Raw genomic sequence first — 12,728 nt, 5'->3', positions numbered from 1 at the left:
TTCTCTTCCCCGCAACTAAATACATTCAATAACCACATCGTAATCATTTACCTTCTAAATATTTCTCTGCTATAACCCCATGGTTCTATTCAAAAGCTGGTAGGATAATAAAACAAGACGTCCTGGGTTAGCCCAGATGCCAGTACAATGAAAACCCTCAACAAATGTTAGCTATTATTTTTACTAATACATAAACAATAACAACTTCCACCACCACAACAGAAGCAAACTGTGCCACCACAGCCCCCGACTGTTGGAACTTTGGGGTTAACACTCCCATTGTTTCCTTCTTTCTTTTCTCTTTCATGTTTGTCCCTATCTTTGCCCTGCATTTTGAGAACCACCTTCAACTTTACCTTCTAGCCCTTCCCTCGCTTCTGTTTTACCTTATGTTTTTAGTTTGTAAAAGCTTTTGCATTGTTTCGGTTTCTTTTATGTCTTTGGGTTAATTTCTTCTAAAATAGATCTGAGGACACTTAGAACTTTTGACACTTTTGAAAGGTGGCCTTAGGAAAGACACTTTCTATTCTGTGCCCTTAATAGTTTGTTTTCTCCACCAGTAGTTTTTCTGTTCCTCTTTTGCATCTTTGGTTTTCCTCACGCCTGGCGATCCTACATTGTCCCCTTGTAGTGACGGTGAGATGTGTTAATTACCAAAGCTGGAATGTTAATTACCAGATGAGAAAAGGCATCCTTTGCTGTAGTCTAGGTAGGTCCTTCTGTCCCCAGACTTAACTCTTGATGGGAGGAGGCATGAGCACATGATTTTGTTTGGTTTAGTCCTCTATACCTAGGAGAATTGGCCCTGGGGCCTAGGGCAGGGCCTGATACTCACCAAGGATCTTAAAGGTCAGAACCCATCATTGTTGAAGGCCTTTCTTGTTGTGTTGACAAGATTATGATTGGAATCTAGAGAAAATTCTGATGAAAGATAGGCACTAACCTAATCCTGGAAAAGAAAAGAGGAATTTATTTTAAACATGATCAACCATTCAAGCCGACTGTCTTTTCCCTTTTGTTTTATTATAGAAACTTCCTAAAGTTAAATCAAAATAGAAAGAAGTAACACTAAATGACAACTAGTGCCCTCTGCATCAAGATTCAGAGGATGTGAGTCCTGATTCCATTTGTATTACTGAGCTTCTGAGACATACCACTTAATCTAGCTAAATCCTAGTTTCTCTAAATATAGAGACCAAACATTTCATCACCTGTAGTTTCCCAGGGTTTTCTTGGCATATACGTCAATATTTTGTAGAGTTTTATCAATCACCCTGGAAACAATAAGTTTTGCAAATACCTACCACCAGCCTTCATTCATAATTGTACTGTAACTCATAACTGTACTGTGGTATCTGTCTACAAGCCATTCTTCAAAAATATGTGTGATAACACGTTTTATTAACTTCCGTATATCACAGAATACCTTTCTGGGTTGTCACATATGAATGAAAACTTGAGTGAATCCAATTCTCTGGCAATAATGTCTTAATCCTAACACTCTATTGTTCCCTCTCTGTGGCCATCAGGTGTTTGCTTCTGGAAAAGTCTTAAGTCAGCTTGATTTTTTTGCTGCTTTCAAAGTTACGTTGCTACTACCCTCTTATTTTCTTCAAGGATGTTTATAAGCTCTTCATAATTCTTACTAATCTTCATAATTCAAAAACTCATCATGATAGAATAATATGTGATTCTTTTTATTAACATTCTCTGAAACCGATTTAGCCATTTTCAATCTGTACATTCAGATGTTTCTTTCAGTTCAAGAAAGTTTTCTTGCAATCAGTTTGATATCCTCTCCAGACACATCTATCATTCCTAGTTTGGCTTTGCATTTCAGGAATCCCATATCTTTCCTCTCTATGTTCATCTCTTGGTATGTTTCTTCTTTCTGGAAGAGTCACCAAAGTGTGCCACTCTCAGCAATGTTGAATTTCATTCAGTATGGAATTTGTTCTTTATAGCCTCTAATAAAGATTTTCACTCTGCTCTGGCAAACGTGGTTTCTTTACAATCCTTTTTCATCTCACTTAGCTCTTTCTTCATTCTTTATTTCTTTCTAAAGCCAAATTTATTCTATTATTTGTTATTACATCTTTTCCAGTCACTTTTACTTAGACTGCTTTAGGATACCGAATTTCTAAATAATTGTATTGGTAAATAATTGGAGGACAAATAATTTTCCGCTGAATGTCAAATATTATGGGTACTTTCTGTTTTCAACTTAGTTCTTATGTTGGTCTTTCTTTTCCCCCCTCTTCATCTTCAGTTGCAAAGAGAACCATTCCTATATGATGTTTGCAATTAGACAGGATATGTGGATTCTTTGGTTCTGTTCTCTAACTTATGTGATGTGCTAAAATACTCTGGAAGGAAGAACATTAGTAACTCCTAGGATCTGACAAGTGTTCTGAAGATGACTGGTTTTGTGATACCCTGAACCAATGGTATATATGAAAAACTATAATTCCCAAGGCACTTTTATAGAGGTACTTCCATTTCTAACTCTTCAGGAGTGCTTTACCAAGGGAATGATATTTCCAGAGATTTAGCAAGGAGATGATAATTCCAGTGTCAGTGTCTGCCCTTGTTTTCTGGAAGTGACAGTTCCACAATTGGTGCAAAAAAGGTTAAAAAAGATAGAAAAAGAGGGGAAAGGTGGGAAAAGGACCATATGTTAGCCTCATTGGAAAGCTCTACTTATGCAGTGAAAATGGATGCTCAGCTAACTAGCCAGGAGCCAGAACTTGGGGAGGAATAAAATAATGTCCTTTCTTCTGCCTGCTGATAAGTGCTGCTTTATTTCATGGGTCAGTGCATAGTTTGTCTTCTCAGACCCCAGTGATATGAGAGTTAATGAAACCATCCCCCAGATTCTTGGTTTGGTTATTGGTATTGATGGTCACCAAAAGGTGTATCGAGATTATGGTTTCTCCGTGAAACAATGAGTCAAGTCAACTGTGTTCCTATTTTCCATCAGTAAATGATTCTAAAGAAAGGCAGATCTTCATGCCAGGCTTTTATGGTGCATTTTGATCAACCAATTTTCCCCCTTTGGTATTACAGTAAGATTATTTTATTTTATTTTATTTTATTTTATTTTATTCATTCTTTAATGTTTATTTCTTTTTGAGAGAGAGAGATGGAGACAGAGATAGAGACAGAGAGATAGAACACAAGAGGGGGAGGAGAGAGAGAGAGGGAGACAGAATCCAAAGTAGGCTCCAGGCTCCAAGCTGTCAGAGCAGAGCCTGATGTGGGACTCGAACTCACCAGCCATGAGATCGTGATCTGAGCCGAAGTCGGGCACCCAACTGACTGAGCCACCCAGGTGCCCTGAGTAAGATTATTTTAATATGCAATACGATCTGGACAAGAACAAAGGCCTCTCTAGACTTTACCTTTCTATCTCCTATGTAACTTTCCATCCTGTATCCCCGTGTGCACGCCATTTTCTGTTAACCAGCCTGTTTCTGTTCAGAGTGACATCATGAGTTAGCTGCTATTACCAATCACAATTCATCAAACACCCAAGAGAGAAGAGTCATCTGATTCGTAATGTTTTAAAACACGGTAACAAGTCAAATACCACATAGAACCTTAAGTGCATTAATTCTTAGAACTCCCCATTAACGATCACAATAGTAATTAATGTTCCTGTTTCATAACCAGCCCAAGGCACAGTTTTCTGAGCAGGAAGCACCTCAAGAGTTTGTAAGCTTGCCACAGAGCCACAGATTCGGCCAGCCAGCAGGGTCGTCATGAGTCACGGGTTCTGCCACAGCCGGGAGCTGCCAACATGCAGTCTTCCACACACTTTTCCACAGGAACTGGGGGTGCCTCTGCGTTTGGAAAGCTACCTCGTGCCCTGTCCACACTCAATAAACACTGCTTCATAATGACAATGGGAATGTGTGTTCCATCTCACTTTTCTCCTGAATGTTTCTATTTAGGGAGTCCCAAATGTTTCCATTGCTTGATTGGCTGCACAGTAAAAAAAAAAAAAAAAAAAAAATGTTCCTACTGCTTCCTTTGAACGTTTCCATTTTCTTTTTGAGCATCAGCCTGGTGCCTGTCCTGTGCCCTACACTCACTGAACTGTGCTGCTGGTTGGGCAGTCAGGCCAAGAGGACCCTACTTCAAATGTCTTATTTCCAGGTAGCCAGATCCAAAAATATGTTCCTGGATTCTGGGTATAAGCTGGTTTTGCTTTGCGTCTATTCATTACTGGGAAATAATTTTTTCCACTTATTAGATCTTTTTTTCTCTAAATTTTGGAAACAGTGCTGAGTCAGAGGACTAGGGAAACAGAGGACTGGATCCAGAGACTGCCCGGCTCTGTGGTTGCACAGTGGCTTCCATCCCTGCAGGGTCTGCAAGAGAATTAGCTGGCTTTCCAAAGTTGACCTTCTTCCCAAAGAATGCTCTTCAGAGGTTCCCAGCACAATGGGAAACCCGCCTCGAGGGGTGCAAGTGTGCATGTCCTTGTCTGTGAGTAAATGCAGTGGATAGGCAATTTGTGTTTTAGGGAGACACTAAAATGCCAATCACCAGTGATCTACTTTATCCAGTGGTTCTTGAGCTTACTTCTCCAGCCTTGATTCTTGCTCTAATGGCTATGTGTAGGCTCAGTTATATGAGATGTGTGAGTCAAAAACTGTTTACCTCTGACATAACCCAAAAAGCTCTCCCCTTCCAAAGTAAGTACCCTGTGGCAGGTAATACAGGCTAGGAGAAATGCACTCCCTTAGATTTCAGGAGTTGTCTGAGTAGTTTCTCAACATGGCAACTTGTTGATGTTGTTCTCGGTATCCTCTAACCAACCAGAGTAGTGGGTGCTGGGAACAGAGGTCCAAAATAAAGCAGGCAACCACCCCTTTCATGCAGGAAGAAGGCAGACATTAAACAGATGATTGTTTGATTACAACTGGGTGAGTGCCATGAATAGGCTACTGAGTGTTTGTGGAGTCAGAGTTTTCCTAGACAGGAAGGTCAGATTCTCCTAAACAAATGAACTGGGGCCTGAAAAGCAACAGAGAAGTAGTATTTTCTCTATAACAACATCTTGAGAGTCCCGTAATAAGTAAATAGATAAAACAATGCATGGAATGGGATTAAAGATTATGCTTCTTTCAAGGTGTGTACCACAAAGAGGATCTAGCTTGAGTTTTACACCATTCCCTTCCCTCCTGCCACCCCAGTCATGAAGTGCTGGGGGCACTGTCATCATCCTCTCTTTGTGAATGCGTAAACCTGGCTTCAGGAGGCTTCAGTGAATTACCCAACCCACACAGCTATTAAGTAAAAGAGCAGGAAGTGGTAAACAAGCCTTCTAATTCTAAGCCTGGGAATCTTTCTAGAACAGCCTTCAGAGAAGCTGGTTGGGGAGCAGAGAGAATAGGAGAGAATGGTTGAGCCTCAGATGTCCAACTCTGATGGTGGACCTTGGTTTTATGGATAAATGCAGTTCCTTTAAAGCAGCATAATGGATAGGCGTGGGCTTCGGAGTCAGATCCAAGCTCTAAACCTACCTCTGCCATTGACTGGGTTTAAACATAACTCAACCTCATTGAACCTCAGCCTCTTTGCCTACAATACGTGACTTCCTCCAAGCCAGCAAAGAAGATTGTGGGAGCCACGGGGAGACACAGAGCCAGTCATTGATACCTTGTAAGTCCTCAGTTAATATGTCTCTCTCCTTTCTCCTTTAACCCAAGAGAGAAAGTAATCAAAAGTGTTTATCAACTGAATAATAATAATAAACTCTCCTCAACAGGAGGAGCACTGAAAAAACACTTCAAATGGCTGAGCAGCCATGAAGACCTTGGTCCCAAGAAGTGGCTGCAGTAACTCAGGAAAGAGAAGGTCACCCATGCATGGACACCTGCTTTTCCAGCTGATTTTGCTCCCGGACCCACGAGAGCTCATTCCGATCACAACTGAAGGAGACCTGGAAGGGTCCCTCTTAGAGGGAACATAAGGCAAAAGATAAGGAGAGACAAAGGCAAATTTTGGGCCTACCCATACTATATATTTACCTCAACAAGGGGTGCCTTTTTAGTCAAATTCCTGATTCCAATTGGCTCCCATCCTTATTCTTTTTTAAAAATTTTCCCCCAGTTTTATTGAGAAATAATTGACAAAAATAATCACTGTGTATGTTTAAGGCATACAGCATGATGGTTTGACTTACATACATTGTGAAATGATTACCGTAATGGGTTCAGCTAATCATCCTTATTCCTTTGCTCCGATTTTAACTTTGGTTACTTCATAATAATTTACATACCTTTAGAAGATGTCTGAAATTCTATTATGGAAATGTAGGCAGAAGTAAAGAATAGTAAGAAGGCAAAGAAGCAAATAAATTAGGTTTTTTTTTTTTTAAGTTTATTTATCCATTTAGAGAGAGAGCGTGCTCATCAAAGCAGAGAGAGCTCGTGAAAGCTCAGAGACAGAGAGAGACAAAGCATGAGTGGGGGAGGGGCAGAGAGAGAGGGAGACACAGAATCTGAAGCAGGCTCCAGGCTCTCAGCTGTCAGCACAGAGCCTGACACAGGGCTCGAACCCACAAACCACGAGATCATGACCTGAGCTGAAGTTGGATGCTTAACTGACTGAGCCACCCAGGCGCCCCGAAGCTAAAAGAATTAAATACACACTTTTCTAGCTCTCTTTGCAGCTAGCAATATCCACGTGACTCAATTCTGGCCAAAGAAGCTGATCCTTTCCTGATAAAGGGATAGGTTGTACCAGTAATTTCCTTTACCTCTGGCCTTGAACACAGATGGGATGGTTAAGCTGGAGCAGCCATTTTTCGACATCAAGGCAATAAGCCATGATGGTGAGAATGGCAGAGCAAAGAGCCCAACGTGGGGTTTGATCCCATGACCATGAGATAATGACCTGAACAGAAGTCAAGATTTGGACGCTCAACCAACTGAGCCACCCAGATGCCCCAAGTTTATATTAGTTAAGTTTTCTATTAGCTAAAGCCACAGACCTTCTCTAACTGATATATATTTTGTATTTTTATATATTTATAAGTATATATTTATAAAATATGATGTAATTAAAATGGAATAATCATATTTTATGATATTCTATATATCTCTGTTGCAAATGTTCTGACTCTTTTCAGTATCAGCACATAGAAGAAAATAGAGTTTAACTGCTCTATAGGATGTGAATGTGTAGACTAAGTTGTCATCTGAACTCAAACCTATATGTGTAGTGACTCCAGGCTGCTCCTTTGTGATGCCCAGTAAAAGAGTATACCTTAATTTGTAGCAAAAATAGGAAGGCAGACACAACAAACTCTAGAAAGAATCTCGAGTAAGAGGAGGTTAAAATACCAGAAAAAAAGGTTGCTGACAGAACCTCACATTACTACGACAATAAATAGCTTTGGATCCCAAAGCAACTACTCTAAAAGTTCCAAAAATAAAAATAAAAAAAAAAATAGAAATGCATTTCTTAACTTTATTTATTTATCTTGAGTGAGACAGAGTCAGCACAAGTAAGGGAAGAGCAGAGAGAGAAAGAGAGAGAGGGAGAGAGAGAGAGAGAGAGAGAGAGAGAGAATCCCAAGCAGGCTCCATACTGTCAGCACAGAGCCTGACATGGGGCTTGAACCCATGAAACCGTGAGATCATGACCTGAGCCAAAACCAAGAGTCAGATGGTTAACCAACTGAGGCCACCCAGGCACCCCTAGAAATGCATTCTATTTTCTTCATCAACAGTCTCAAAACTGCAATAATTTTATGGTGCAAATGATTTGGAAGACTGTTTTTATCCAGACTCCTGGTTGAGCCAGGCATATACATCAGTTACTTGGTTCCCTTCTCTCTCTCTGTTCCCTTGATCCTCCTGTGTTTTCTCTTGCTCACACCGCCCTGACTCTGAATGTTCAGATCCATTTCCCAGCTGACACCTGTCGCTCTCCTGCTTCTCTGCCTGTTGAGAACATCCTGACTCACCTTCTGGTATTTGGAACCTCAGCTCTCTTATAATTTGTGAACACAGCTGCTCTTCTAGAATGATGATCTCCTCAAACTCTACATTGCGCTCCAGTTCGGGTTGACTTAGCTGGGAAGGAACTCCAGCCCCATGGCAACAGAGAAGCTCCATTTTCTTTCCATCACCAGTAACGAGAGGATTTCAGACAGAAAAAAATGAAGCCTGAGATTAAAAGATACAGAGTGAGAGCCACGTGACATGTCTCCTAATCTTGAACTATCTTATCTGTGTTACCATTCACATGAGAGAAGGGAAGACAGCGTCATGTTGGTCATAGGCAAAACCATCTTGAATTGAAGAGGCTCCCTGAAATGGAAAGAGGGGGAAATAACCCAGTAGAGGGAGACTTCTGGATCTTTTTGGAAGGAAATTATGAAGCCACGAGGACAGTAAAAACTGATTATCTGAAGTTTACAATTTGACCACGATGAGGTCTAGAAGCAACATAGCTTTCTTCTCTCCTCCCACACTATCACCATTTAGTAAAGCTTAAGCAGTTATGATGGAACGGTTTCCCCCCGTAATCCATATCATGGAGTGTCATGCCTTTTCAGTGATTAGTTACAGGGATCAGGATTCAATTAAATTCGGTAAGTTTAGGAGATATTGCTTATAGAATTTAATCTGTGCTCTCAAGTGCTTGGAGCAAACTGGGAATACGTTCCAAAGAGGGTCATTTTCAGGCTGCAGAGTAAAGAAGGCAGTGTCTACTGAATGGAATTGTGTTACTTGGATAGAAAGATTTGTCGTTTGGGTTTGGGGTACTTACTGTGCCACTCTGAAACCTACAAGTGAGTGAGTCTTGTGTGCATGTTTCCACGTACGCAGAGCCTGAGAGGGAGCAACAGACGGTCACATCATCTACGCAACCCTCCCTGGCTGTCACCTTCACCTCTCTGAACACTGACTTGTTCATGCTCCCCTTGTATTCCTGGGCATGCTGACGCTGTCCTGATGCAGGGCACGGATGATGATTGATCCAGGCTAACTATGGTTGTTCTGTTTCCTGTACTGGTGATTCACCAAGGGATGGACACATTGTACAATTCTGGTCAGTGCGTGAAGTCTGGAACTTCTGGAAAAGTGTTCCTTGACCTTAAGAAAATGGAAATAAGAAAAATACCCATTTTCCTATCTGTGAATGTCACTGTGTGAGGATGTGATACTGATGGCAGTCATCTTGTGACTTTAAAGACAAGTTTATTGCAGGCCAGCTGACATCACTGAGCTACCAAGTGAAGGTCCCTGGAAATTACCCTGTGCCCAGACTTCCTATTAGGTAAGATCATACGTGCCTTAACCATAAGAGACTCTTAAATACAGAGAACACACTGAGGGTGGCTGGAGGGGTGGGGGTGCGAGGATGGGCTAAATGGGTGATGGGCATTACGGAGGGCACTTACTGGGAGGAGCACTAAGTGTGAGCGATGTGAGCGATGAATCACTCGGTTGTACTCCTGAAACCAGTACTGCACTCTATGTTAACTAACTTGAATTAAAATGCATTTTTTAAAAAAGGAAAAAAAAAACCAGATCATACATGCCTTTATTTATTAAGTCATCTTTAGCTAGGCCTTTTGTTTCTTTCAGCAGAATGCATCCTAAGTGCTACAAACATCATCCCTAGAGGCATCGAGATTGTTTGGCTGGGTTGGGGAAGGAGTAACTCTGCAGACTCACAGAGAAGATGTGGCTTGCTTAAATTACAGAAGCCAGACTTGCTGACGGGACTGCTATACGGTTTTTCGCTCTACCAAGCGGTCACATGGGGTGGGGCTCGTTAATTTCAAGACCATCGGCATTCACTTTCATTGGAAGCATTTTCATTTAGTACGATTTTGAGGTTATTTTAAATAAAATATTTAGCTTGCCTAACCAGGTAATGGGAAATCTTTAGCCAGAGGGTTAGAAACTAGATTCAACCTTGTAATTTATCGCCTACAACTATAAATCAAGCCAATGTCAGAAAGCTGAGAAAAACAATAAACAATGAGACAGCTGCCGCCTGGTCTGTCAACAATATATGGCAAGGCGAGACGTGCCCAACAATTACAACAAAGCCATAAATATATATTCTATATTTAACTCCACAAGCTTAAAGTTGTTTGATTTTCATTATTGATGTTTGCACACCCTCAGGGTCTTAAAGGATAAATCCTTTATCTTGTACTGTCATGTTATTAAGAAGAAGAGAAAGAGCTTTTTAAAAAATTCCATTTTGCATAGCTTCTCAGACCCTTGCCCCACTGGCATTTGCATCCTGAGCGTAAGGGAGTTAATGCATGTGTAGGACTGAAGAATCCCAGCACTAAGGTATCCAGAAGAGACAGGACCGAGTTTATGAGTACTAGGAAGGCTGCGTCTGGTGAGGGTGGGGGCAGGTAAGGGGAGTTGTTTAAATCGTAAAGTTTCAGAGTCTTGTAACAGTGCTTTACAGAAAAAATCTGTTATAAATAAGTCATAAAGCCATAACATACTCTTTGTAATGCCAGCTCCACGATCTCTGCCAAGAAGACTTTTTTTTTGTGGGAGAGTCCTCTCTTCCCTTTAGCAGCCTGCATACTACCTAAGAAGCTAATTCTTATTGATAGATCATCATTATTACAGGATGCTGGAAGTGATTCCCATTCACTGCCTGCAAGTAACCCTTAATTCCGACAGAAGACGTAAAGCCAAACCAAAATGTCCTCTGTGTTTGGAAAAGCTGCTGTGCTTGGATCATGGCAGCCCCCTTTGTGGCAAAGACCATCGCTGCAGAATCACTTGACCCCAAGGTCTAACTCCTCCAGGAGAATCTTTGACGAAATATACTGACAGCCACGTTACCACTGTTCCCATCGTCCACGGTAATTCTGCCAAATTGGCAGTCAAAGCCACGCAAGGCTAATCTTGTGCTGGGGAGATTGTCTTCCCTCAAGTCCTAATAGTAAGTACTTGGATTTTCACAGCTCTCTCTGAAATGCAAGGTCTTCTGGAAGCTTCTCTAAGAAACCCTCATGGGCTGGACACAGTGGCTCCCGCCTCCCTCTGAGCCACCTCACTCATTTGTGGCCCAGATCTGCCAGCAAAGGGTTTTCTCTTGTCTTAGTCACCTTTGTTCTATTAGTGTGTTCTCAGATGACTTTCAATGAAGGATATTTGTCCAGTAGCCTGCAGGATTATTTCCACATTATTTAAGAGCCCTCTCGAAGAAGTCAGATGGGAATGAAAATGAAACTTGGGGGTCAGGGGTCCGTTGTGGGCATGCCTTTAGAAAGTCCCATCTTGTCTCACAGGCAAGAGATTTTTTCCTCCTACTTTCAGTGTGTGCTGACAGTGTCTGGGGAGACATGTTCTCATGTGATCACTTACAAGATCTCATTTCGTGTTAGTGAAATTTACACGCATGACTAGTAATTAAGTCTCACTAAATCAGGATTTCTCGTTTTCATTTAAATATGAGCTTTAATTACATAAAAACAATTGCCATAAAACGATTGCATGCATTTATTTGAGCTTTGAGTGCCCTCTACTGGAACAAGAAAAAAGTAAAAAATCAATAGCACGGAGGGCTTGTGCGGTTCGGTCTTAACTACTAAGATGTCCTCGTTAGTGTCAGGAAAAGAAGAATAATTGTAAGCACTCAACATCTATCATTCACAATTAGCTGACAGTGCTCCAAACTTTTTCTAAAACTTACCCATTAAATGGAGCTAACAGTGCATATCTTCCAGATTTTACGTTTACAGAAAAATCCTGAAAGATACCAACGTGAAGCCTCTTCCTAGCTGGTTGGCCAGCTCTTATTTCCAGATACTGCATGTCTCCCTGCTACTGGTGTTCCGTTTATAGCCATGGCCTCTGAGACCAGTTGGCCCCCCGACCAATTTCCTTCTTTAAACCTGTTCCTTCCAAAACCGTGCGTGATGTGAACTTTGCTCTTCTCTGCCTTCACCCCTTGGGCTCTGCTGCCCCTCTGACCTCCTGCCTTCCCCCCAACGCCCCGCCGCGTGAACTTCCCAGCTCCCTCTTTCCACCACCACTCCGCCCTCACACCCACCCTCCTCCCTGTCAGCAGGACTGCACCTGAACTCACTTCCTTGTCTCCATTTAACCAGTCTCTCCACCCTCCTTCTTCCAATTCATTTCCTAACTTGTCTGGACCTCATGGCTTATTATTTCAACCACACTGTCATCGACACACTCATTTCCACCAACCCTTTGATCGTCTGCTGCATAAGCCTTGAAGTAGTCTATTCTATAACAGCCTAATGATTCATTCTAACCGACTAATTTCTAACTTGCGAAGCACTGCTGAAGAATATCACACTGCTTTGCTCATTGGCTGATGATACGTCCTTTTGGCCAGTCTCAGGTAGGACCTTGGAAAGGCTCAATTCTGTTTTTCTTTTTTTAAAGTTTATTTATTTATCTTTGAGAGAGAGAGAGAGAGAGAGAGAGTGCACAATTAGGGGAGGGGCAGAGAGAGAGGGAGAGAGAATCCCAAGCAGGTGCTGCACTGTCAGCATGGAACCCAATGCGGGGCTTGAACTCACGAACCATGAGATCATGACCGGAGCGGAAATCGAGAGTCAGACGTTTAACTGACTGAGCCACCCGGGAGCCCAGGAAATGCTCAATTCTTATCTGCAGTTTGCTTGTTTTTCTAATCCCTTGAGGATTTTTTGTACCCTGTCTACTCTCCTTCTTAAGATTTGTTTTGTTTCT

The 12,728-nt window shown here is 41.7% G+C and overlaps 1 long non-coding RNA gene across 2 annotated transcripts in view; it reads left to right on the top strand.

Annotated features, from left to right (window-relative positions):
* The window catches only part of LOC123606242, a 36,467-nt gene extending 23,990 nt beyond the window's left edge, over positions 1-12,477 (top strand). Inside the window, exons 2-3 of one of the 2 annotated variants that reach the window (XR_006716186.1) lie at positions 8,850-9,300; positions 9,612-12,477. This is a non-coding gene — a long non-coding RNA (uncharacterized LOC123606242). The remainder of the gene's footprint in view (positions 1-8,849; positions 9,301-9,611) is intronic. The other variant, XR_006716185.1, reaches the window with a different exon arrangement.
* The last annotated feature ends 251 nt before the right edge of the window (positions 12,478-12,728 follow it).

Source organism: Leopardus geoffroyi, chromosome A2 (genome assembly GCF_018350155.1).
Source record: "Leopardus geoffroyi isolate Oge1 chromosome A2, O.geoffroyi_Oge1_pat1.0, whole genome shotgun sequence".
NCBI classification, from domain to species: Eukaryota; Metazoa; Chordata; class Mammalia; order Carnivora; family Felidae; genus Leopardus; species Leopardus geoffroyi.
The sequence above is the reverse complement of the archived record's forward strand: the minus strand, read 5'-3'. Positions and strand labels throughout refer to the sequence as shown.